General features: G+C 43.1%; 1 protein-coding gene across 17 annotated transcripts in view; it reads left to right on the top strand.

Moving 5' to 3' along the window:
- Positions 1 to 12536: 12536 nt before the first annotated feature.
- LOC126277939 (synaptopodin-2) overlaps positions 12537 to 23788 on the top strand; it is a 388910-nt gene continuing 377658 nt past the window's right edge. For 11 of the 17 annotated variants that reach the window (XM_049977828.1, XM_049977790.1, XM_049977637.1 and 8 more), the window contains exon 1: positions 12599 to 12693. The gene's annotated coding sequence lies outside the window, so the exon portion shown is untranslated. Of the gene's footprint in view, positions 12694 to 16640; positions 16727 to 23788 lie in introns of those variants that run through there. The other 6 variants (XM_049977628.1, XM_049977619.1, XM_049977868.1 and 3 more) reach the window with 5 other exon arrangements.

The following is a 23788-nucleotide window of genomic DNA, read 5'->3' as shown; positions in this document are numbered from 1 at the left end:
CTACAGAACAATCTGGTAAAGGGGCGCACTCCAGTGAAACTGGTGCTTGGACATCGACACCAGGCCCTCTGTGACCTCCTGAGCCCTACTACGTGCCCACCGATCCGCAACCATCTCTGGGCACAGAGGGTTTGGCTCACAGCTTCAGGAGTGTCGCACGACGACACCAGGTGTCACCAGAGCCATCTGGAGGACGACAAATGTTCACAATGGACGACAATGGCACCATGCTCATAAGGCATGCCAACCAGCTGTGCCCACTTTCAGGTGTTTCCACTGCTTCACAGGCTCAGTACTACTTCCAATGTCTTCCTAATCTACATTCCCAGGTTTGGCGCCGTCAGAGCTGGTCTTCATGTAATGAGACCCTTTCCACCTCTAGCATCACTGGCCTCCAGCACGGACCCAGAAATTCGAACGCCAGCTCTGGCTGACTCTGTCATGAGTACCACAGTCCCACTGTAAGTAGGAGACATAACGATACCAGGTGGACTGTGCCCCTTTAGCGTGCTTGTCCACCCACACCGACCCATTATCAGTACAGTGATTATGATATCGACAGAGACAATTCCGGGCTATACGCTGATTGGAGGGGGGGGGGGGGGAGAATGTTGCATAACTGTCATCCGACAGCCAGGTCGATATCCTGTGGCGTCCGCTATCAACGACTTTGCCAGCGGCCGTATGAGGCGCCAGCGGATCTTTACTTGGGCCGAGCCACTAACATCAAGCCGAAGATAAAGCCTGGTCACTGGATGGCTGCCAGATACTTCGATTTGTACTGTGCTAAAGCCTCTACTTCAATTACACCTTACTTTCACGACCTGGCTGTATGGTGCATCTCTGCTGTTCTGTTCTATCGATTATTCATGGATTTGTATGACCCTGGACTATCCAGATTATTGCAATCTTGAAACTGAGTTGCCAGATTAAGCATGTATTTCCGCCAATTGAATTGATAAGACAGCCATCGTGCAAGGTGACCTCCGCCTTCCAACTACACGTGTGGTTATGAAACATTCTCCTCTGACACTGCCCACCAAAAAAAGTCACTTCGCTAAAATCGTTTCCTTCGGGTCATAAATTTTTCAGCTGGGCTTTTAATTTTCTGGTTGGTGCATCAGGGTCTGCTGTAATCTGTTTCCAGTCACCAATAACGACAATAACTGTCCAGTCTCTTCCTTCAGGCACACTGTAAATGGGCTGCCTCTGTGTTGGCAGCGCTGTGTAGCACTTTGCATTAGATCTCTGACTGCGCTTTCTTAGTAAGAGAGTCTGTGGCTGGTTGGACTCGTTGTTGGAAGTTAATCGCCAGTAGTGTTGTGCAGTTGGAAGTAAGTCGCCAGCAGTGATGGAAGTACTGTTTGGCAGTTGGAAGTGAACAGCCAGCAGTGATGGATATTAAATGTGAGGAGTTGGCACTGGTGGAGGGTGAACGTCTGAAGTGTTAGCGTAGGCTAACGATCTGGAAGTATCCGACTTGGAAATTGAAAATTATTCATGATTATATATGTTTGTACTGGATGTCAATGACGATTTCTATTCGTGTTTGCACTGGATGTCACATAATTAAGGTAAAAAATACATTATTTGGTTTGCTAACCACATGCCTATTGGTAGTTAGTGGCTTTAGTAGTTAGAATCTTTTATTTAGCTGGCAGTATTTACGCTCGCTGTATTGCAGTAGTATGCGTAATGAAGATTTTTGTGAGATAAGTGCTTAATGAGATGTATATGTTATTGTCAGGATTGCTTCTCATCTAGAGCCATTCTATTGTATTAATTATTTGAAGTCAGGTTGTAACTTTTTTTTTTTTTTTTTTTTTTTTTTTTTTTTTTTTTTTTTTTTGAGCAGTCAGATTGCGTTGCGCTGAAATATTGTGGGTCAGTGTTGACATGATAAGAAAAAGTAAAGAGAAAGTAGGCTCAGTACGTTGAGTTTTACTCAGCTGTTTCAGAATCAAATAACGTAGAAGTTTCATCTTCTCAGTCATTTAGCAATTTCAGTACAGACACACAGATTTAAATAAAGAAGTTTCAACACTAAGACCCTGAGGGCGCGCTCAGACTTTTTATCTGACGAGATGTTTCCTCCCCTATCTTTTGATCCTCCCCAAACGTTTGAGACTCCCCATTGCAGATACATCACACTGACCCTCCTAGGTAGCACTGAACATTCACAAACCAGTATGATGAGGCCCTGTTTTGTTGGAAAACAAAACGCTATCCATTCTCCCTCGCTATCCTGTGATAGCGCTTTCGGCGACGAGATAAAAGGCTAAATGCACGTAGTGTACACGAAGTCTATAGTACGCTTAATTTTTGGCTACAACGTTAGACCTAGTGACCGTATGGAATATTTCGCAATAACATATCGAGTTATTGTCCTAAAGAAAGTCATTTTCCTGTATAGGTTATTCTTTATTTTTTAAATGAACACTTCCCTATTTCCTCCCTTGGACTGTTTCACAATAAAAATTGTTATGCTTGCAGTATTCATCACTCTAAAGACTTCATCACTCTAAAGAATAGTAACTCTAAAGAATAGTAACATATTTTGATGGCGACCCTAATAAGAGATTCGTACAACTATAGCAGGTATGCGCAAAACTACCCCAGATATAAAACGGAAAACATGCAGCCCTTAATTTAAGACGTAGACTACTATGTGCGTGTTTTCATTTCAATAATGATTCTAAAGTATTTTAATTTCTTATTATGCATCCATAGTGACAAATCCCACATAAAGGTTGCTCTTTTTACACTTTATAGTATATATAACTCTCGTCAACTGTACGAAGCAAGATGTTTCGTAAAAATTAGTGGTAAGAATGTGCTTAGTGTGAGGATTAAGATGGTATGCACAATGCAGGCCTAAGACCATTCAACACTGAGTCGTCTCTTTGAAAACTGTCAGTTTCTGAGAAACTACTGTCACTATTCTTCTTTCAAGCACCTCGTTTTTTAAAAAAATACATCATTCCATTCAATATATTTGTTTCATTGTCTTGATAGCTGTAGCTGTACGAAATGAAGCACGCAGCCAAAGACAGACCAGCCGTTTTGACTAAACTGCGTGTTGGATACATCACTCCGATATCTTAAACCGTTTGTAGAATATTAATGAGGCCCATGTTACATGAAGCTTCCTGTATAAGGGATCCTACACGAGGAACCGGACATACGTTAAGATTTTGACAGTATAAAGGGAAAACATCAAATATGCCCTCACTGCATTGTCAACGGTTTCTGAGATACAGATGTTTCAAACTCGTCATAGTACTCTCTCTCTCTTTTTTTTAAAAAAAATCGACGCTCCTAGAGGTGCAAATTGGTCACAAATTGCTATTCATACAGGTATCGAAGGAAAATGCAAAACTGTATACTTCGGTAACCGATGGATGAATTTATTACGCTGCAGTGCAATTTCATCGCGTAGCTGGCAAGGATAGCAAAAAGGGGTCTTATCGATACCAGGGCATAAAGGTTTTGCGAGCTTCATTCTGTGTACTTTGTTGGACAGTAACTACGCCTCGCAGACAGGTGCGTGAACAATATCGCAGATATCAGCATTTGAGAGAGCACGTGTAGTTGGGCTCAAAGAATGCGGCTGGAGCAATCGGCGAAACGCTCAACATTTGAATAGGAGCGACGCCATTATTCGATAATGTTCATAGGTATGGGTGAATCAGGGCCAACACTAAATCAAGAAGGAAGCGGTCGATCTAGAGAGATGACAGAACATGAGGACGGAGCAATAGTCAGAGAGGCACTCAGAGCCCCGGATTCATCATTATCATCAATGCAACACGCAACTGGTGTTTCATGACCACATCAGGTGTTCCACAGGGCTCAGTCACGGGTCCCCTTCTGTTCTTGATATATGTGAACGACCTCCCTTCCTGTCTGAAACAGGAAGCTGAAACGGTACTGTATGCTGATGATACAAGCACCATTATTAATCCAGTAAAAGAAACTCCAATTGAAAATGATACAAATAAGGTCTTTGGAAAAGTCATTAATTGGTTTTCTGCAAATGGGCTTGCTCTTAACTTCGAAAAAACACAGTACACCCAATTTTCTGCTGCAAAAAGTACAGTTCTTTCAATAAATATAACACATCAACAGAAGTCAGTAGACAGAGTAGAGTGTACAAAGTTTTTGGGTGTACGTATAGATGAGAATCACCATTGGAAAATTCGTATTTTGAATCTTCGAAAAGCGATTAGGTTCAGCAACTTTTGCAATTAGAATAATTGCCAATTTTGAGCATACAGAAATTAGTAACCTAACATACTTTGCATACTTTCACTCTCTGATGTCATACGGAATAATTTTTTGGGGTAACTCAACATTTAGACAAAAAGTATTCACTGCTCAAAAGAAAGTGGTTAGCATAATGTGTGAGGTTCATAGTCGCACATCTTGTAGGAATCTTTTTAAAAGATTGGGGATTCTTGCAACAGCCTCACAGTACATTTATTCACTAATGAAATTTGTTCTCAACAACAGTGACATTCATGATTATAATACTAGAAAAAAGAAAGACTTACACTATCCTTTACTCAGCCTATCTTTGGCACAGAAAGGGGTAAAATATGCTGCAATAAAAATTTTCGACAAATAACCAGATGAAATAAAATGTCTGACAAACTGCAGTAATAGCTTAAAAAATAAACTGAAATGATATCTCCTTGACAATTCCTTCTATACCATAGATGAATCCTTGAAGAGAAATAAATAAATCTATAAATATAGCATATGCATTTTGTGCCATTTAAGGTAATGAGGTAAATAATAGAAATATTAATATTTAACTCTGTATGTGGGAGACACATTGGGGAGACGTGTTATAGCACATCCACATGTTAGTTAGTTAGTTGGTTGCGCGTTCCATTGATCAATTGCATGGTACGGTAGCCATTATGATGTAGAACATGTCAAGTGCACAAGAAATGCACATATGAAACATGATTATAAAATTTTGTTTCATACGTGCATTTCTTGTGCACTTGACATGTTCCACCTCATAACAGCTACCGTACCATGCGATATAAAATCTTGTTTCACACACACACACACACACACACAAACACACACATGAGGTCTTCAGTCCTGAGACTGGTTTGATGCAGCTCTCCATGCTACTCTATCCTGTGCAAGCTTCTTCATCTCCCAGTACCTACTGCAACCTACATCCTTCTGAAGCTGCTTAGTGTATTCATCTCTTGGTCTCCCTCTACGATTTTTACCCTCCACGCTGCCCTCCAGTACCAAATTGGTGATCCCTTGATGCCTCAGAACATGTCCTACCAACCGATCCCTTCTTCTGGTCAAGTTGTGCCACAAACTTCTCTTCTCCCCAGTCCTATTCAATACTTCCTCATTAGTTATGTGACCTACCCATCTAATCTTCAGCATTCTTCTGTAGCACCACATTTCGAAAGCTTCTATTCTCTCTCTGTCCAAACTATTTATCGTCCATGTTTCACTTCCATACATGGCTACACTCCATACAAATACTTTCAGAAATGACTTCCTGACACTTAAATCTATACTCGATGTTAACAAATTTCTCTTCTTCAGAAACGCTTTCCTTGCCATTGCCAGTCTACATTTTATATATATATTGTTTCATATGTGCATTTCTTGTGCACTTGGCACGTTCCACATCATAATGGCTACCGTACCATGAGATTGATCAATGGAACAAGCAACCGACTAACTAATATGTTGATGTGCTATAACACATGTCCCCAATGTGTCTCCCACGCTTCGACCGGATTTAAGTCGTCGAAATGAATAGGCCAGTTCATTCACCGAATAGCTTCTCATTGTAAGAGCTCCTCCGTCAGCGTTTTTCGATGTGTTGACGAGTGAGTGTACTGTGTTCAACATTATGCCTCCCCATACCATAATATCTGGACCAACAATAAATCATGTTCAACAATGCCAGCATGGGAGCACAATGCACTTTTATCCTAGGTGATGACATACCCTATTAAGACCTACATTACGATGTCCAGAGGATCATCATGAATCGCAGTGACTTCAATGTTGAATAAATGTCTCATTTCTGTTCGTTTCATTGCGTGTTTCTTTTACTTTGCCTTCTGTATCATACTGTGGCAGTTCTGTCTATGTATGGTCCAAGTTTCATCGAGCTATTTTATTTGGCAATGGCACATTATACGAAAGCTACTTTCATCCTGAAGGGCAGATGTAGGGCATAAGCGAGAAAAAATTCTTATTTTTTATTGCGCTATTTATTAGATTGCTTCTTTAAGAATAACACCGCCACGTTTCATAATCGAATTCTGGCAAGAAACATGTTTCAAAAAGTTTGTTTGTTGTTTGGGCCTGTGCACCTGCCATCTTCTCTACGCTAGAAACTTTTTGTGCGTTAATTTTCCGTTCACACAATCTAAACGAACTACAGATGAGTCTAGAAGGCTGTGAGAAAGATTGTCTGTGCTTGTTCCTTTGTGCACAACGTCGTTCTTTTTTTTTGTATAGTACGTGCTACAAACGTATTTCAGTTTTTAGTGTTGCATTTATCAACCTGTTTTGCTTGAAATGGGTCATAACAGTGGGCACATATTGAAAGAAATGAGTAAATGTGTAGGACACTGTGTAGTCAAGACAGATCCGTGTGTCTCTTGTGATGGAACTTGGATGAAGGTGTATCATCTATTAGTGTAGATACAGAGAAAATCTTAGACTCCCAAGTAATGAGCAAATATTGCTCTCAGTGTGTCACAAGTAAGAACAATGATGTCAGTGAAGAAGAAAGGTGGCAGCAGTAACACAAGAAAGTGTGCAGCAAGAAGTACCAGGGGTCAAGTAGTAGGATGGAATAGCTGGGAAGAAACTAATATTCCAAAGGTCAGTTGAACAATATGGTGTTAGGTATGTGAAGTATCTAGGCGATGGAGGTTCCGTGCTTTTAAGACTGTTTTAGAGAGCAATCCTTATGGCTCACAAATAAAAAATAAAATATTGGAATGTGTGGGGCATGTCCAAAGCGAATGGAAGGCAGACATCTTAGATTGAAGAAAGAAATGAAAAGCAAGAAATTAGAAGATGGAGGCCACTGGGAGGTTAACAGCCTGGTAGACAAGGAAATTCACACTTTACAAATATACTGTGTGAAAGCTATCAGGGACAACCTACTTAGTGTGTAAACAATACAGCAAGCCGTGTGGTCAATATTCTTTCACAAACTTTCCACAGATGATAATCCTCAACATCCCTCTGTGATATGTAGTGGTGCAAATATCTTCAAGTAGAAGCCAATGCAAACCCGTACACATGGTTTGCCACTTGCTGTTTTAGATGTTATACAAACAACTTTCAGGTACCTAGCCAAACCTGAACTGCTGAAAAACCACTGCTAAAAAGCTACCTTAAATACACAGAATACAAATGAGAGCTACAATCACCTTACACGGATGCGTTTACCAAAAACAGCATTTGTGTCCTTAGTTGTTGTGATGATAGCTGCATTTGATGCCTCTCTAGCGTTCAATAATGGAAATGTATGTAGGATTAAGTGCCTGCAGAGACTAGGCTTTCATCCAGGTGCACTCACGCTGAAATACTCAGAAGCAACTCAGAAGCATCAATGAAGCGCGACTGGAAAAAGCTCAGGCAGCAGAAGAAAAAACGCGAAAGATGGCTGGGAAAAGGAGGCAGGGGAAGAGATTACTCCAGGAAAACGAGGAAGAGGATAAAGGTTATGGATATGAACAGCATTAGTCACTAGAAGTATAGCAGCACTGTCCAAAATTGAAATAAAAAATTTAAATGCAAATTGCAGTAAATTGTCTTTTTTGACCTACACTGAAGGGCCAAAGAAACTGGTATAGGCATGTGTATTCAAATATAGAGATATGTAAACAGGCAGAATATGGTGCTGCGGTCGGCAACGCCTACATGAGACAACAAGTGTCTACTTCTGCTACAGTGGCAGATTATCAAGATTTAAGTGAGTTTGAACATGGTGTTACAGTCGGCTTACAAGCGATAAGCGATGGGACACAGCACCTCCGAGGTAGCGATGAAGTGGGGATTTTCCGGTATGACCATTTCAGAAGTGTACTGTGAATATCAGGAATCCGGTAAAACATCAAATCTAAGACATCGCTGCAGCCGGAAAAACATCCTGCTAGAACGGGACCAATGACGACTGAAGAGAATCGTTCAACATGACAGGAGAGCAACCCTTCCGCAAATTGCTTCAGATTTCAATTCTGGGTCATAAACCAGTGTCAGCGTTCGAACTATTCAACGAAACATCATCGATATGGGCTTTCGGAGCCAAAGGCCCACTCATGTACACTTAATGACTGCACGAAGAACGCTTTACGCCTCGCCTGGGCTTGTCAATATCAACATTGGGTTGTTGATGACTGGAAACATGTTGCCTGGTCGGACGAGTGGCGTTTCAAATTGTATCTAACGGACGGACGTTTATGGGTTATGAGAGATCTTCATGAATCCATGGAACCTGCGTGTCAGCAGGGGACTGTTCAAGTTGGTGGAAGGTCTGTAATGGTGTGGGGCGTGTGCGATTTGAGTCATATGGAACCCCTGATACGTCTACATACGACTCTGACAAGTGACAGGTACTTAAGCATCCTGTCTGATCACCTGCATCCATTCATGTGCATCGTGCTTTCCGACGGACTTGGGCAATTCCAGCATAGCAACGCGACACCCCACACGCCCAGTATTGCTATAGAGTGGCTCTAGGAACACTTTTCTAAATTTAAACACTTCCGGTGGCCACCAAACTCCCCAGACATGAACATTATTGAGCCTATCTGGGATGCCTTGCAACGCGCTGTTCAGAAGATATCTCCACTCCCCTCGTACTCTTACGGATTTATGGACAGCCATGGAGGATTCATGTTATCAATTTCCTCCAGCACTACTGCAGACATTAGTCGAGTGCATGCCACGTCGTGTTGCGGCACTTTTGCATGCTCGCGGGGGCCCTACACGATATTAGGAAGGTGTACCAGTTTCTTTGGCTCTTACAGAGTACAATGTACCTTTTCTCACGACTTATAAAATCTACCATCCTGAAATTTGGCATAGTTCTTAAGAATTACTTACTGAATAATTGTGTGCAGCACTTTTCTATTACCTTTTCTCTGAGAAAAGTTCTCCTTTAAAATTTGAAAAAAAATTGAACAGTCCCAGGTAACACAAAACTGAAAAATTAATTTCAAAGCAACTATCACCTTAAAATAAAAACTGTTCCATATGTTTTATTAGCCTCTTATGCAGATATAAACTATAAAATTCCAATTTTATTGCTTGGTTAGTTTACGAGAAAATGTACATTAAAAAAACAGTAGTAATTAAAAATTGAAATTCTTATGAAATGTAGCTCGATTCGCATTTCCAAACAAAAATTGCACATAATATTAAGCATTATGTTGTAAACAGGGAGCTCAAGTTTTACTGTTTTAGCTATAATACACTCCTGGAAATTGAAATAAGAACACCGTGAATTCATTGTCCCAGGAAGGGGAAACTTTATTGACACATTCCTGGGGTCAAATACATCACATGATCACACTGACAGAACCACAGGCACATAGACACAGGCAACAGAGCATGCACAATGTCGGCACTAGTACAGTGTATATCCACCTTTCGCAGCAATGCAGGCTGCTATTCTCCCATGGAGACGATCGTAGAGATGCTGGATGTAGTCCTGTGGAACGGCTTACCATGCCATTTCCACCTGGCACCTCAGTTGGACCAGCGTTCGTGCTGGACTTGCTGACCGCGTGAGACGACGCTTCATCCGGTCCCAAACATGCTCAATGGGGGACAGATCCGGAGATCTTGCTGGCCAGGGTAGTTGACTTACACCTTCTAGAGCACGTTGGGTGGCACGGGATACATGCGGACGTGCATTGTCCCGTTGGAACAGCAAGTTCCCTTGCCGGTCTAGGAATGGTAGAACGATGGGTTCGATGACGGTTTGGATGTACCGTGCACTATTCAGTGTCCCCTCGACGATCACCAGAGGTGTACGGCCAGTGTAGGAGATCGCTCCCCACACCATGATGCTGGGTGTTGGCCCTGTGTGCCTCGGTCGTATGCAGTCCTGATTGTGGCGCTCACCTGCACGGCGCCAAACACGCATACGACCATCATTGGCACCAAGGCAGAAGCGACTCTCATCGCTGAAGACGACACGTCTCCATTCGTCCCTCCATTCACGCCTGTCGCGACACCACTAGAGGCGGGCTGCACGATGTTGGGGCGTGAGCGGAAGACGGCCTAACGGTTTGCGGGACCGTAGCCCAGCTTCATGGAGACGGTTGCGAATGGTCCTCGCCGATACCCCAGGAGCAACAGTGTCCCTAATTTGCTGGGAAGTGGCGGTGCGGTCCCCTACGGCACTGCGTAGGATCCTACGGTCTTGGCGTGCATCCGTGCGTCGCTGCGGTCCGGTCCCAGGTCGACGGGCACGTGCACCTTCCGCCGACTACTGGCGACAACATCGATGTACTGTGGAGACCTCACGCCCCACGTGTTGAGCAATTCGGCGGTACGTCCACCCGGCCTCCCTCATGCCCACTATACGCCCTCGCTCAAAGTCCGTCAACTGCACATACGGTTCACGTCCACGCTCTCGCGGCATGCTACCAGTGTTAAAGACTGCGATGGAGCTCCGTATGCCACGGCAAACTGGCTGACACTGACGGCGGCGGTGCTCAAATGCTGCGCAGCTAGCGCCATTCGACGGCCAACACCGCGTTTCCTGGTGTGTCCGCTGTGCCGTGCGTGTGATCATTGCTTGTACAGCCCTCTCGCAGTGTCCGGAGCAAGTATGGTGGGTCTGACACACCGGTGTCAATGTGTTCTTTTTTCCATTTCCAGGAGTGTATTTTTGGAGATGTATATGTTTAAGTGCAAGAATGCATTTTGGCCTACGTCTGTACTTAAAGTTTTCACATCATTGTACATGCTGGTAACAGCTTGATTGTATCTATGTACCGCTTGAGAAAGAGAGATCGTTCCAACGCGAAATGGGCAAATACGATTAAAAAAGTATCTCCTGTGGGTTATTATTATTATTTTGTTATTATGACAATATACATTTCCTGCAGAGAATAGAAGATTTTGAAATGTGATGGTGTAGAAGAATGCTGAACATTAGAAGGACGAATCGTGCGACAAATGAGATGTACGGAATCGAATTATGGAAAATAGAACTTTATGACACAACTTGAATGAAAGAAGGGATATGTTGATAGGACACATCTTGAGACATCAGGGAACTGTCAGTTTGGTAATGGAAGGAATTTTGGGTCAAGACTGTAGAGGGAGACCAAGGCTTAAGAGGGGTAGGACGCCAAACGGGGTGACTTGGAGCAGGAGAGGCACTACAGGACATTTTCATTTCCACTGTCTATACTTTTACAAATAAATTTATAAAACTTTTGCAGCATGACCAGGAAGGATTAGCAGTGGAAGTTCAAAAATTCAACAAAATAATTTTTTTATATCTGAAATTTCGTCAGTTTTTCACTTATTATTGGATGCATTTGTTCCTATATGTACACTTTTCTTCATAACTAGGAGAGATTCTTCGATGAATTTTTCACAGCATACAAACCATAGTTACAGCTGTATGAAACTCTAGAATTTTCCAAATATATTAAAAACTGTGGCAAACATTGAGCTAATTAACGATAAAATTTGAGTTTGTTCTAAACATGAAGTTTAAAATGTAACAGCTTCTTCATTTTTTCACAAATTAAATAAATTCTAGAGTTTCATACATCTTTAAGTATAGTTTGTATGCTGTGCAAAATTCATCGAAGAGTCTCTCCTACTCATGAAGAAAAGTGTACCTATAGCAAGAAATTCTGCCACCAGTAACTGAAAAAAAATGATGGAATTTCACATGTAAAAAAAAATTATTTTGTCATGTTTGTGAACTTCCACTGCTATGAGTGTGAATCCTGAATCCTTCCTGGTAATGCTAACAAAGTTTTATAAATTTGTTGGTAAAAGTATAGACAGTGGAAATTAAAATGTCCTGTGGTGCCTCTCCTGCTCCAAGTCGTCCCGTTTGACGTCCTACCCCGCTTAAATCAAGTAAGCGTCAAATGTAAGTTGTAATAGTTATGGAGAGATGAAGACGCTGTCATAGGATAGACTAGTATGGGGAGCTACATCAAACAAGACTTCAGACTGAAGACCACAACAACAATCTTTAAAAGCGGTGGTCAAACCAAGCATAATAAGACAGGTAGACATATGTTTCGTTCCGAATATTGTCGCTCGGAATGAAGGCTACGTACATCATTGAGATAGAAATAGGGAACCACCTGGCAGATGTGTCCAAGGTAATTCTATTGAAGCATTCTTGTTGCGTGTACTTCCTGCTGCAGTAGTACGCCTCTGAGCAAAAGAACTTCTCGATCCCTAGTTTACGCCCACTGGCTGTCACGCCGAGAGAAGTGAGCAGGCGTCAGCCTAGCCGCACGTCGCTGGTGACAGCGACAGCGGAGGGCGGCGACAGTTCGGGAGCGCTCGACAGCTTCCGCCGGCTTCCGGGCGGCGGTCGGCGGCGGGCGTCGCGCGGCGTCGCGGCGCCGCCGGCAGACAGCAACACCTGCAGCGACCGCGGCCGCGACAGGACCTGCTGCACCCCTTCCGGTGAGTCCACGTGGCGGCCACGCCGCGCGCTAGCTCCAGCCGCGCCTAACACACGTCTCTTTCCACCGCCTCGTAACGCCTGCGTCGTCTGTATTAACGCGCCGATGCAACATTACTCCGCTGTTGTGGAGGGATCTCTCGACACGTTATCCGAACAACGGATACGATGTGGCCAGATGCTGAGGTAGCTGCCTTCGGCTATTGACAGCCCTGTACGTTTCAACTCTTCCGTACAATTTTGCAAATGTTCTTGTTCCTGAAGCCAGCGCAGCTGACTGTTAATACTCTTTGGCTGCGGATGGACTAAGTTTCCGATTTCATTCACATGACAATATTTCATGAAACACGTGCGGGAGTTAATCGACCAGAGTATGCGAGAAGTCAGGCTTTTCAGTCGACCTACCCGCAAAACATTTAAAACATTGTGCGAGGACAGTACACTACCGAGTATCCTTATGATTTGGATGCAATATTTTTATATGATACGCAGTTCAGGTTTCTGCCAGAACCTGTCTCCAGTACAGTTATTTACTTCTTACCACACTGATGTTAGATATCAGCAATCCAGTTGGAACCAGAAAGGCCTTACCCTTCTGCTGTGTGTCTGTGTTGGGGCTTTTGCTTTTGGGCGCTCAACGTCGAGGTCATCAGCGCCCTGACACACATTAAAAGGAACGAATGTGGACAGACCTAATAAAACTAAAGCACACACGCAAAGAAAGTAGGAAAAGAAGGGAAGTGCTACATAAGAAAGTAAAACGTACGGAAAGGGAAAACGTAGAAGCAAGAATGCCACAGGAAATTGTTACTAGCTATGGGCGAGCTTGCCACACAATGAGCAAATTAAGATCGTCTCCCTAAAATCTTTGTAAAAACGTTTGATATCTGCTTGTAGACCTAATTGAAACCAGAGCGAGAACCTACGTGAGACTTTTATTCTTAAGCGTCGTTACAAGTTTTTCTGTAGTGTCATCCTACCAGGAAGATTATTTTTCTCTCCCAATAGTACTTCTTCGGTAAACCTTGTACATCAGTTGACTTCTGCTGGGAGGAATTGAGGCAGTCGTTATAGATGCTTTCAAGGCAATCGTAAACTATGTACTACAGTCACTTATGAAGATAATTAAATATTAATACGAGGCGTATCACAAATTCAGACTAGAGTTTCTCAAGTATCTAAGAGACACAAGATATCCCTGAAGCCAGGATGCAGTAACTAGCTGCTAGACTTCACTTTCTCAGATCGACAAGTTCTCATATAAAATGTTGCGGAAGCTGTGTTACACAGTTGTTCCAGGTCTTAATAATAATGGCGTACAACAAGTGGGGAAGCACAGCGATTAAGAACTGTGAGTCGTATTCACGAAGAGCTATCTTAAGATCCCTATTCGACCTCCTGATTGAATTTATTTGGAACTTTTCGTTAATTACTATGGATGAATGCCGATAAGATTCATTGTCCAATGCCTATTTCTTTCTCCAAAAGTTCACTACTAATTCGAATGACCTCAGTGTCAACGGAACAAATCTCCTTCTTTTAGTTTCCTAATATTCTAATCATGCAACTGCCGCTACTTTTGTCACTGATGGAGTCGTTAGGACTGCAGTATGGTCTTTCTGTGTTCGTATAACCACAATGATGAGAAGATAACTGTAGGACCTGCATCGCAAACGAGTCTTTTCTCAAATCTGTAACAAAATATCTATAAAATCATGTAACTCCTTCACGTATTGTATTCGCAGAATATGTGTATCACAGGACATGCCATTCGTACTCAATCATATCTTAGGTCTAAGTTCCATCGTACTAAATCTTTCTCCTCCCAATAACTGACATCAATTTTCTTTGTGCTAGATAGGAACTAGGAAGAACTAGCTACTATCGACGTGGTGGTCTTATTGACAGATCCACACTCAGTGTAAATTTTGATGCATGATCAGTTATGAGGCATTTAAGATAAGATATCCTGATGGATCCATTCTTCCAACAAATCAAATTAAATTTCTTTGTAAAGTTGCTACACTGTCGTAATGGGAGAACTCAGTTTTCACGGGAAACTAACCTCTTCGTCAGACCCACGTAAGGGATAGCTGTAATTTGTGAATGTGAGTAATGTGTTAGGTGCTTTCGCATAGGTGGGACAACAATACTACCCCATGTTTCGAGATGTCAGTAATGCTTTAAAACTAATATTGAACTGAAAATTTAGCAGTAGATAGAATTCGGCAAACTTTCATGAATGAGGACGCAGGTCGTAGCAAATTAAGCGTCTAGTGTAGAATAAAGAAGACTAGATGATTTCCTAGCCATCATACAAAGAAATGATGTAGTTTATAAGGCCAGTACGTCTCAGACAATGTTATGCGTAAACATTCTTAGATTCTATAATAAGAAGGAAAAAGGGAGACTAGAGTTTAACATCCCGTCAACAGCGTGGTCATTAGAGACGGAGCACAAGCTTGCATTACGAAAGGAAATCGGCAGCGTCCTTTTCAAAGGAACCACCTCGACTTTTATGTGGAGCGATGTAGGGAAGTCACAGAAAACCTAAATCTGGATTGCCGGAAGGTTATCTTAATCATCGTCCTCCCAAACGCAAGTCTAGTGTGTTAACTACTGCGCTACCTCACCCGGTGGTACTCTAAGAAGACGTAGGGAATGTTAATGTCTATCACAAAGATTCGCACCTGAACATGAATATGTAAATTAAAAGATCTGATTGTGTAACACAGCAGAACTTGTGATAAACCACGGAAGTCAGTCATACAAGTGATATACTTCCCAGTGACAGGTCGAGGGAATATAAGGTGGAAACACTTTGCAAGTCCTGTTAGTGGGGAAAGGAAACTTCAGACTCTAAGTCAGCGGAAGAAATCTGAGATAGCAGTTCATCTGTGAAAAAGGAATAAAATAGATCTCTCTGGAGAACTAAACTTTATCACACTGGGATTTTCACCAAATAAAATTGACTGAATAGATGCTAAATGTTCAAAGAAGAATTGCAAAATATTTGTAGGTCTCAGCTTTGTTTTTTTTCCCGCAGAAGAGCGTCAAAGACATCCGAAACGATACTAATGATCAGCTTTGTTTTTTTTCCGCAGAAGAGCGTCAAAGACATCCCTGAAGCCAGGATGCAGTAACTAGTTACTAGACTTCTCTATCTGAGATCGACAAGTTCTCATATAAAATGTTGCGGAAGCTGTGTTACAGAGTTGTTCCAGCTCTTAATAATAATGGAGTACGGCAATTGATGGATGAGGACGCAGGTCGTAGCTAATTCAGCATCTGGTGTAGAATGAGGAAGAACAGATGATTTCCTAGCCATCACACAAAGAAATGATGTAGTTTATAAGGTCAGTAACCCTCAGACAACGGAAGCAAGCACAACCAAGTCGTTACGTGCATCTCAACAAATGGTATCGAAAACAGAACCATCGAATGTATTTCTATGCAGAAAAACTTCATCGTTTAACGACCACGTTGGTACCTGTACAGTAGTTCGTTGCTCTTCAGGACTGAAAGCACGGTCTTCCTCCCCACACACTATCCAACAATGGAATAGGAAGGGGAATAATTAAGACTGGTCTGTCACGTACCTTCCATTGTATGATGACCTCAGCGATAATTAAGTAAATTTAAACGGATAAGGTGATACCTCACTAGACGACTGACGGACTCTCACAGCGAGCCGGAGAACTGGAAGAGGACAAGATATTGGCCGTTTAATTCCTGTGGAGTAGGACTAAGCTGAGGCAATTAACAACCCCGTTCCTGGAATAGAAAATAGGCCCAAAACAAAACAGGAGCAACACTACAAGTCACCCTGGCAGAGCTCCGGGGCTCCGTAAGAGATCCATTTGAAAAGTGAGCTATTTATGAAGAGACGGACCCGGCCGTTTAAATCACCGGCTCCGCCACTGGCGCCCTCAGTTTGTCTCCAGCGACGCGTGTCCGGCTGGACGTGAGAGTGTGAACTCGCTGCCGGAGTTTCGGTGGCGCCACGCCGGGCCCGACTTCTCACGGCTGTCCCTGGTAAACGACAGTTGACTGCTTTTGTGTGCGCGCGGCGCGCCGCGCCATGCCAAGAATTCGCGCTCCGGCTTTAAATACCTCCGGGGAAGTTCGCGAGGGGCTCTTCTCTTGTTGCCGTGCGTAGTTCATTGCCCATGCGAGGCAGCCAGACCCGAGAATACGTTCAACGGACGATGGTACTTCTCCGCGACGGTTACAACAGATCAAGAAAGAACTCTCGAGGTGCTCTCGTCTTCTTGAGAAAGCAACTTTAATAATTTTCCAACTGTAAATTACCAATGCAAATGTCACGTAAGCCTTTACTTCTTTTACGAAAAGTAAATGACGGAAATAAAAGCACCAATCATTAGACAACAATCAGAGAACCGCCTAGCAAAAAAAATTCTGTATTATCGCATCGCGACAACCTGTTTACATAACATCTACTGAGGGAGCTGGTTAGCTGCAAAAAAGAGTCCTGGCAATTGTATGTACAGATGAGACAAAACATTATGACCACTGCCCACTGCAAGATTGAAAGCTACTTTTTGGAGCTGAGGGCGCGTGACGCGGTAAGGAAAGTTTAGCCAACAACAGCAGCAGGGACGAATGGGGGATCATCCAGCAAAGATGTTGTTGTTGTTGTTATTGTCTTCAGTCCTGAGACTGGTTTGATGCAGCTCTCGATGCTACTCTATCCTGTGCAAGCTTCTTCATCTCCCAGTACCTACTGCAACCTACATCCTTCTGAATCTGCTTAGTGTACTCATCTCTTGGTCTCCCTCTACAATTTTTACCCTCCACGCTGCCCTCCAATACTAAATTAGTGATTCCTTGATGCCTCAGAACATGTTCTACCAACCGATCCCTTCTTCTGGTCAAGTTGTGCCACAAACTTCACTTCTCCCCAATCCTATTCAATACTTCCTCATTAGTTATGTGATCTACCCATCTAATCTTCAGCATTCTTCTGTAACACCACATTTCGAAAGCTTCTATTCTCTCCTTGTCCAAACTATTTATAGTCCATGTTTCACTTCCATACATGGCTACATTCCATACAAACACTTTCAGAAATGACTTCCTGACACTTAAAACTATACTCGATGTTAACAAATTTCTCATCTTCAGAAACGCTTTCCTTGCCATTGCCAGTCTACATTTTATATCGTCTCTACTTCGACCGTCATCAGTTATTTTGCTCCCAAAATAGCAAAACTCCTTTACTATTTTAAGTGTCTCATTTCCTAATCTAATTCCCTCAGCATCTCGTTCAGGCTCAGTAAAGTATTGATAATAGCTTTTTTGTCGCCTTAAAGGCTTTCTTCACTAACATTGACTCGCCACATCCAATCTCAAAGGTAACGGTACTTAAAGCAAGCCTGATTTATTTCCTCATATGCAGCTAATGTGAAATTTGCATAGACATCATCTCTCAGACGTAGACTCCTTGGCGTTGCATTTTTTTCGTGTCAGTATGGTTGGACGCCAACGAAACACACAATGCACACGACGACGAGACATCTCGGCGAAGTGCAAACATAACGTAATAGATAACAGACTTTTTGGGAAGAGAGCAGTGATGTGGATCTAGAACTCCCGCTGTCTGAATGTGATGCTCCTTTTTAGTTTCCTGCCTAATTACAGCATGCCTGTCACAAAATATTACGAGATCGTAAAATGAAGATACTTTTTCGACTCTATTCCCACATCAGCATATTCATCGCATATTGATATATAGTTCAAAGCCAGAAATAGGTAAAGAATTCCTTATACGTATAGACCGGCAGAATTTATTTTGCCCAGTTGGAAGGCGGACTACGGGGGAGACAAGAAACTGCAGGCACGTCAAAGATCCATGTCTGAGATCAAGAATCTTCTTTCAGGTAGTATAAAGATCACTGGAAGAGGGTGTTTCAGTATATTTTTCGACAAAGTATGGAATGTTACGTAATGGGTGGGCTGGCGATGTAGTTCGTTGATGGAATAGTGTGTTGAGACTGGAAAATCCACTCTGAATGAGAGAGTAATTAAGTATGATAAGTATTCTATGAATACCTACCAGCATCATTACTGTTGCTGTTGAGAACTTGCGTGAATACCACGAGCTAATATTATTGGGAACACACCAGTCAGCGCACTATGTTGACCAAAGGACTTCGCAGCAGTGAAATTATCGAATTTGGTCTGTGGATCATTAAAACTTGTCGCCTAGTCGAATGAATCGTGTTTCTAATTACAACAACCCGATGAGCGTGTCCGGCTACTCCGTCATACGAGTGCATCATTGCTTTGAACACGCATCGCCCCGACGATGCAGGCCAGTATTGTGTTATGGGGGACATCCATTGTTGTCCCACGGGACGTGTGGTAGTCAATGCAGGCACCGTGCCCTCTTTGGACTATGTGTACATTACTACAGACCACCTATACCCATTCATAATTTATGTCTTTCTCCACAGCGACGGCATTTTCCAACAGCATAGCTATACGCGTTTCAAGGCCCGAATCCCGCTGCAATGGTTTGAGGAGAGTGAAAGTGAACTCACAATGATGTTTCGGCTTCATCCGAATCCCGATGGAACTCATATGATAAGCTATCAGGCGCCAGATCCGCGTCCACATGACCTGTGCATAGCCATCTGGCGCCGCACACCTCCGCAAACCTACAAAGGACTCGTTGAGTGGAGCCTAAAACTCGCTGCTGTACTGCGTTCCATTGGTGGACCAGCATGCTATAAGCAGGTGGTCGTAATGTTTTGGCTCATCAATGCGTATACTCCGCAAGTCATTGTACAGAGCGTGGTGGACGGTACATCGAACCATATTATCAATTATCTTCCCTATTCCATTCTCGTATTGACTGAGGGAAAATGACTGTCCAAACGCCTTTGTATGTTTTCTAGCCTCTCTTACCTTATTTTCATGTCCCAGTGCAATATTTTGGTAGTATTATGGCTGCACAGCCTCCTTCGAATGTCCGCCCTCCGTAGCTAAGAGGTCACCACCGCTCACTGCCATGTGGAGGCCATGTTTTCGATTCCCGGTACTGACAGGGATTTTCCTTGATGGGAGGACTGGAACACGATGCAGTCAGTCTCGTGAGACCTGATGAGGAGTTACGTGACCGAGCAGTAGCATCTCCAGTTCACGAAAACAGACAACTGGTGTGCTGACACGACGCCCCTCCACACCGCATTCATTGCCGCCATAGGCGTGGGGCGACATGGAGGTCGGTCAGTGCCTGTGGTGTTACTTCGTTAGTCAGTCAGTCTACTTCGAACGCAGGTTCTCCTATGAAACTTCCTGGCAGATTAAAGCTGTATGCAGGACCGAGATTCGAGATCACATGCAAGTGCCCTACCGAAGGCAAAGATCCCAATTTCGAGTCTCGGTCCGGGACACAGTTTCAATCTGCCAGAAGTTTCATATCAGCGCACACTCCACCGCAGAGTGAAAATTTCATTCTAGAAGTACTCCTAATTTACCCAACGTGGCTTCGCTATAACTACATCATTCTCTAAAATATTTCCACTCAAGCGCTATTGGTATTTCTGTAACATTGTATCGGCTGCATTGACATGATAATACCGTAGTGGCCCATCTCTAAATTCGTTCGCAATCCAGCCTACTTCTTAACGGTTCCAAACACTGGAACAGTATCCTAGAATAGATCACACTAGAGCCCTGTATGCAACTTCCTTTACACATATGTTGCATTTTCCGAGAACCCTTCTACAAATCTTTTATTCGCCTTCTGATTTTACTTGTTCACTGCAAAACCAAGACGCACTGGATCGTAAACGAAGAAACAATCAGCAGAAATAGCGACATTAAGCTGTGGATAAACCAATAACTTTTTTTGCGAAAGAGTTCAGAATAATAAATTATTTTTAACCAAGAAAGATTTAAATTTAACGTCTCGTCGACGTTTGATCATCATCGGCTGGGTACTACCTCGGTAGGACAAGTATCATAACGGCATTAGCCTGAGTTAATCTGTGGGAACCGAAATATACCTATCGTAGGATGGACGAAGAGGAATTTCAACAATATTGTCTCAGTAGACTTTTTCAGTTACTTTAATGACTTATAATTCTGTAACAAGACTTCCTCTTCTTATGTGCAGCCAAGGAAGGTGGGAGCGGAGGGAAAAGACAACAGCAACCTCAGAGGAGAAATAAATTTAGAAGATGTAAATGTAGAGGTAACTTCAGACATAGGAAAATGGGCAAGATAAATTCATACCATAAAAAACGGTTGACTGGGCATTTGGAAAAACAAAAGTTGTGACGATTCTATGGTAATAGAGTTGTTAGTTCAAAAATGTGTGTGAAATCTTATGGGACTTAACTGCTAAGGTCATCAGTCCCTAAGCTTACACACTACTTAACCTACACACACACCCATGCCCGAGGGAGGACTCGAAACTCCGCCGGGATCAGCCGCACAGTCCATGACTGTGGCGCCCTAGACCGCTCGGCAGAGTTGTTTGTGATTGCGGCCGATAATTAACTTAAAGAACTGTTTTCAGAACGGTTTCGACCACTCAGTGCTGTATTTTCATGTGACATAAACAGCTGCATGAAAGTAATTTGACGTCGTTGTTCTTCAACACAGAAATGGATAAACGAAAAGTGTGGGAGAACGTCTTAAGCTGAATAAAATCCGCGCCAGCATCTGAAACTCGAAGCTTTTTAGAGTCAACAGCGAACAGAAAAATGTCGACAGCATTAAGACAGTCCTCTTACTGCAAAGTGCAAAAATTGTGTATCAAGAAAGTAGCGTTGTTATTAGCATTTATTTTGGAAATTTGTGGTAAGGTCTTAAAAGGCCAAACAACTGAGGTCATAGGTCCCTAAGCTTACACACTACGTAATCTAACTTAAACTAACTGACGCTAAGGACAACACACACACCAATGCCCGAGGGAGGACTGGAACATCCGACGGGGGGAGCCGCGAGGACCGTGACAAGGCGCCTTAGACCGCTCGGCTACCCCGCGCGGCCTAACATTTGTCATAACTTTTGCGTGACGTCCCTAAATCTGCTGTCTCATTTCGGGTTATAGCTGGTCCTGCAACACAAGATACTGTAACGACGACTTACATCTAGTGAAACTGTGAGATAGTCTCTGTCTCATCAGAGTTATCTCGATGAACTGACATTCAGAGACATATATTACCCTCTTTGACGCAATATGCCACTGGAGTGAATATTTCTGACAAGTTTAACTTACGCGCTCTTGCCCTGACTTGACGGAGTATAGAAGGGAAGTACAGCGTTTAATGTGTAGAGAAAGTCGTCTGAGCACAAGCTCATGGACAGTAAATAAAAAGTAGAAATCAGTTGTGGCCTTTTCAAAGGAACCATTCCTACTTTCGCTTCAAGTGAAACGCAAAATCTAGACTGGCTGGACGGGGATTTCCATCCCGCTAGTTCTGGATATAAGTCCAATGTTCCAACCACTGCGACAACTAGCTCAGCAAGAGAGTAGCAAAACTTTTGGGAATGCAGAAGAGGATACTGACCCATGGTTACAAACTGATGGAACGAGGATAGGAAGGTCTAATATTAAAGATTTGTTTCCTTTAATTTTTTTGGTACTTGGCAGCTAAGCTTAGGCAAAAAATGAATTAGAGAGCACATTTCCGGAATCTTATAGGAATAGAATGATCTGAACGACACCCTGAGTGAATTATACACAGTTCCGTATTCCCTCGACAAATATCAAAGGTCATTACCCACTGTAGACTGTCACAGTCCGGCGCGCGGTCTGCCACGGTTTGCGCGGCTTCCCTCCCCCTCCCCCCCCCCCCCCCCCTCTCCTTGTGCGACGGAGGTTCGAGTCCTCCCTCGGGCATGGGTGTGTGTGTGTTGTCCTTAGCGTAAGTTAGTTCAAGTTAGATTACGTAGTGTGTAAGCCTAGGGACCGATGACCTCATCAATTTAGTCCCATAGTAAGTTACCAGAAATTTCCAGTTTCTATGACTGATTGTGCCTTCCTGATCCACTCACATGGTTCGCATGCTGATCGACACGGCACTCATAGTAGATCATCATTGACTCCAACGAAGAATCTTTCATCGTTACGTATAATCTTAGATTTGTTGCTTCCAGCTGTGTTTTCCACTCGGGTAACGGCTACCGTCTCGGGTTAATGATGCGAGGAAAGAAACGTGGTGGGTGGACCCTCTGATTGCAGCCTAGCTTCCAGAAAACGGTATCGGATGATCCCACTTGACATTAGGGCGCAACATGAGTGGTAAATAGTGCTGTGGATGCCATATAAGCAGCAATGCCTGCTACTCTGTTGCCGTGATCTTGCTATTAGTTTGTATACGAGTCAACTGAAACCAGATCGAGAAAGTGCTTCTCTCTTGGGCTACCGGCCCAGCGCATTCGCAGCGCTTCGTCATTTCCAATATGTCGGGCTATTCCTCGGAGGGATCATCCGATATTCCACATGCATCGCTGAAATTAAGTTAAGAGCACATATTCTGCTCATAGACGACCCAGCCTGAGTATAAATCAGGACATAAATATGCTCCAGTGGAAACGGAAAGAGCATTACTGAGCAAAAGAGTGAGTTGCTAACGTACTGAGCAGTGTTGTGTGAGAGAACTGAAACAATGATAATAAGATTCTGATTATCTTCTGTGTGACTCTCTACGACATACATCTGGCGTTGCAGCATTCGGAAGACAACCAGGTGGAAAATCTGTGTGTTTCGACTGCAGCTAGAATCCGAACTATGAGATCTTTACCTGTTCATAAATGATCAAGAAGCAACGTCTCTGAAGAAGAGGGAGAATCGCAGCGAGCCTTAGTCTGGCAATCTTGGAGATTTTCATTATCCTCACCCGAATATTTTTTCTGGATAAGGGTCAGAAATGCAACAGTGTACCATACGTACTGGAAATACATATCTCGGTGGACATTTAAACACTATCATAACCGTGTTATTTGTCTTATTTGTCCCGGCGGACCATTATGGAACACAAGGATTGGAATTATCTTCCCCATTGATATTAAGCTATACCATTTTAGAAACCTGTCTGGCTAAATACCTGTACGAGACAT

This window comes from Schistocerca gregaria, chromosome 1, assembly GCF_023897955.1.
Source record: "Schistocerca gregaria isolate iqSchGreg1 chromosome 1, iqSchGreg1.2, whole genome shotgun sequence".
Lineage (NCBI taxonomy): Eukaryota > Metazoa > Arthropoda > Insecta > Orthoptera > Acrididae > Schistocerca > Schistocerca gregaria.
The sequence above is the reverse complement of the archived record's forward strand: the minus strand, read 5'-3'. Positions and strand labels throughout refer to the sequence as shown.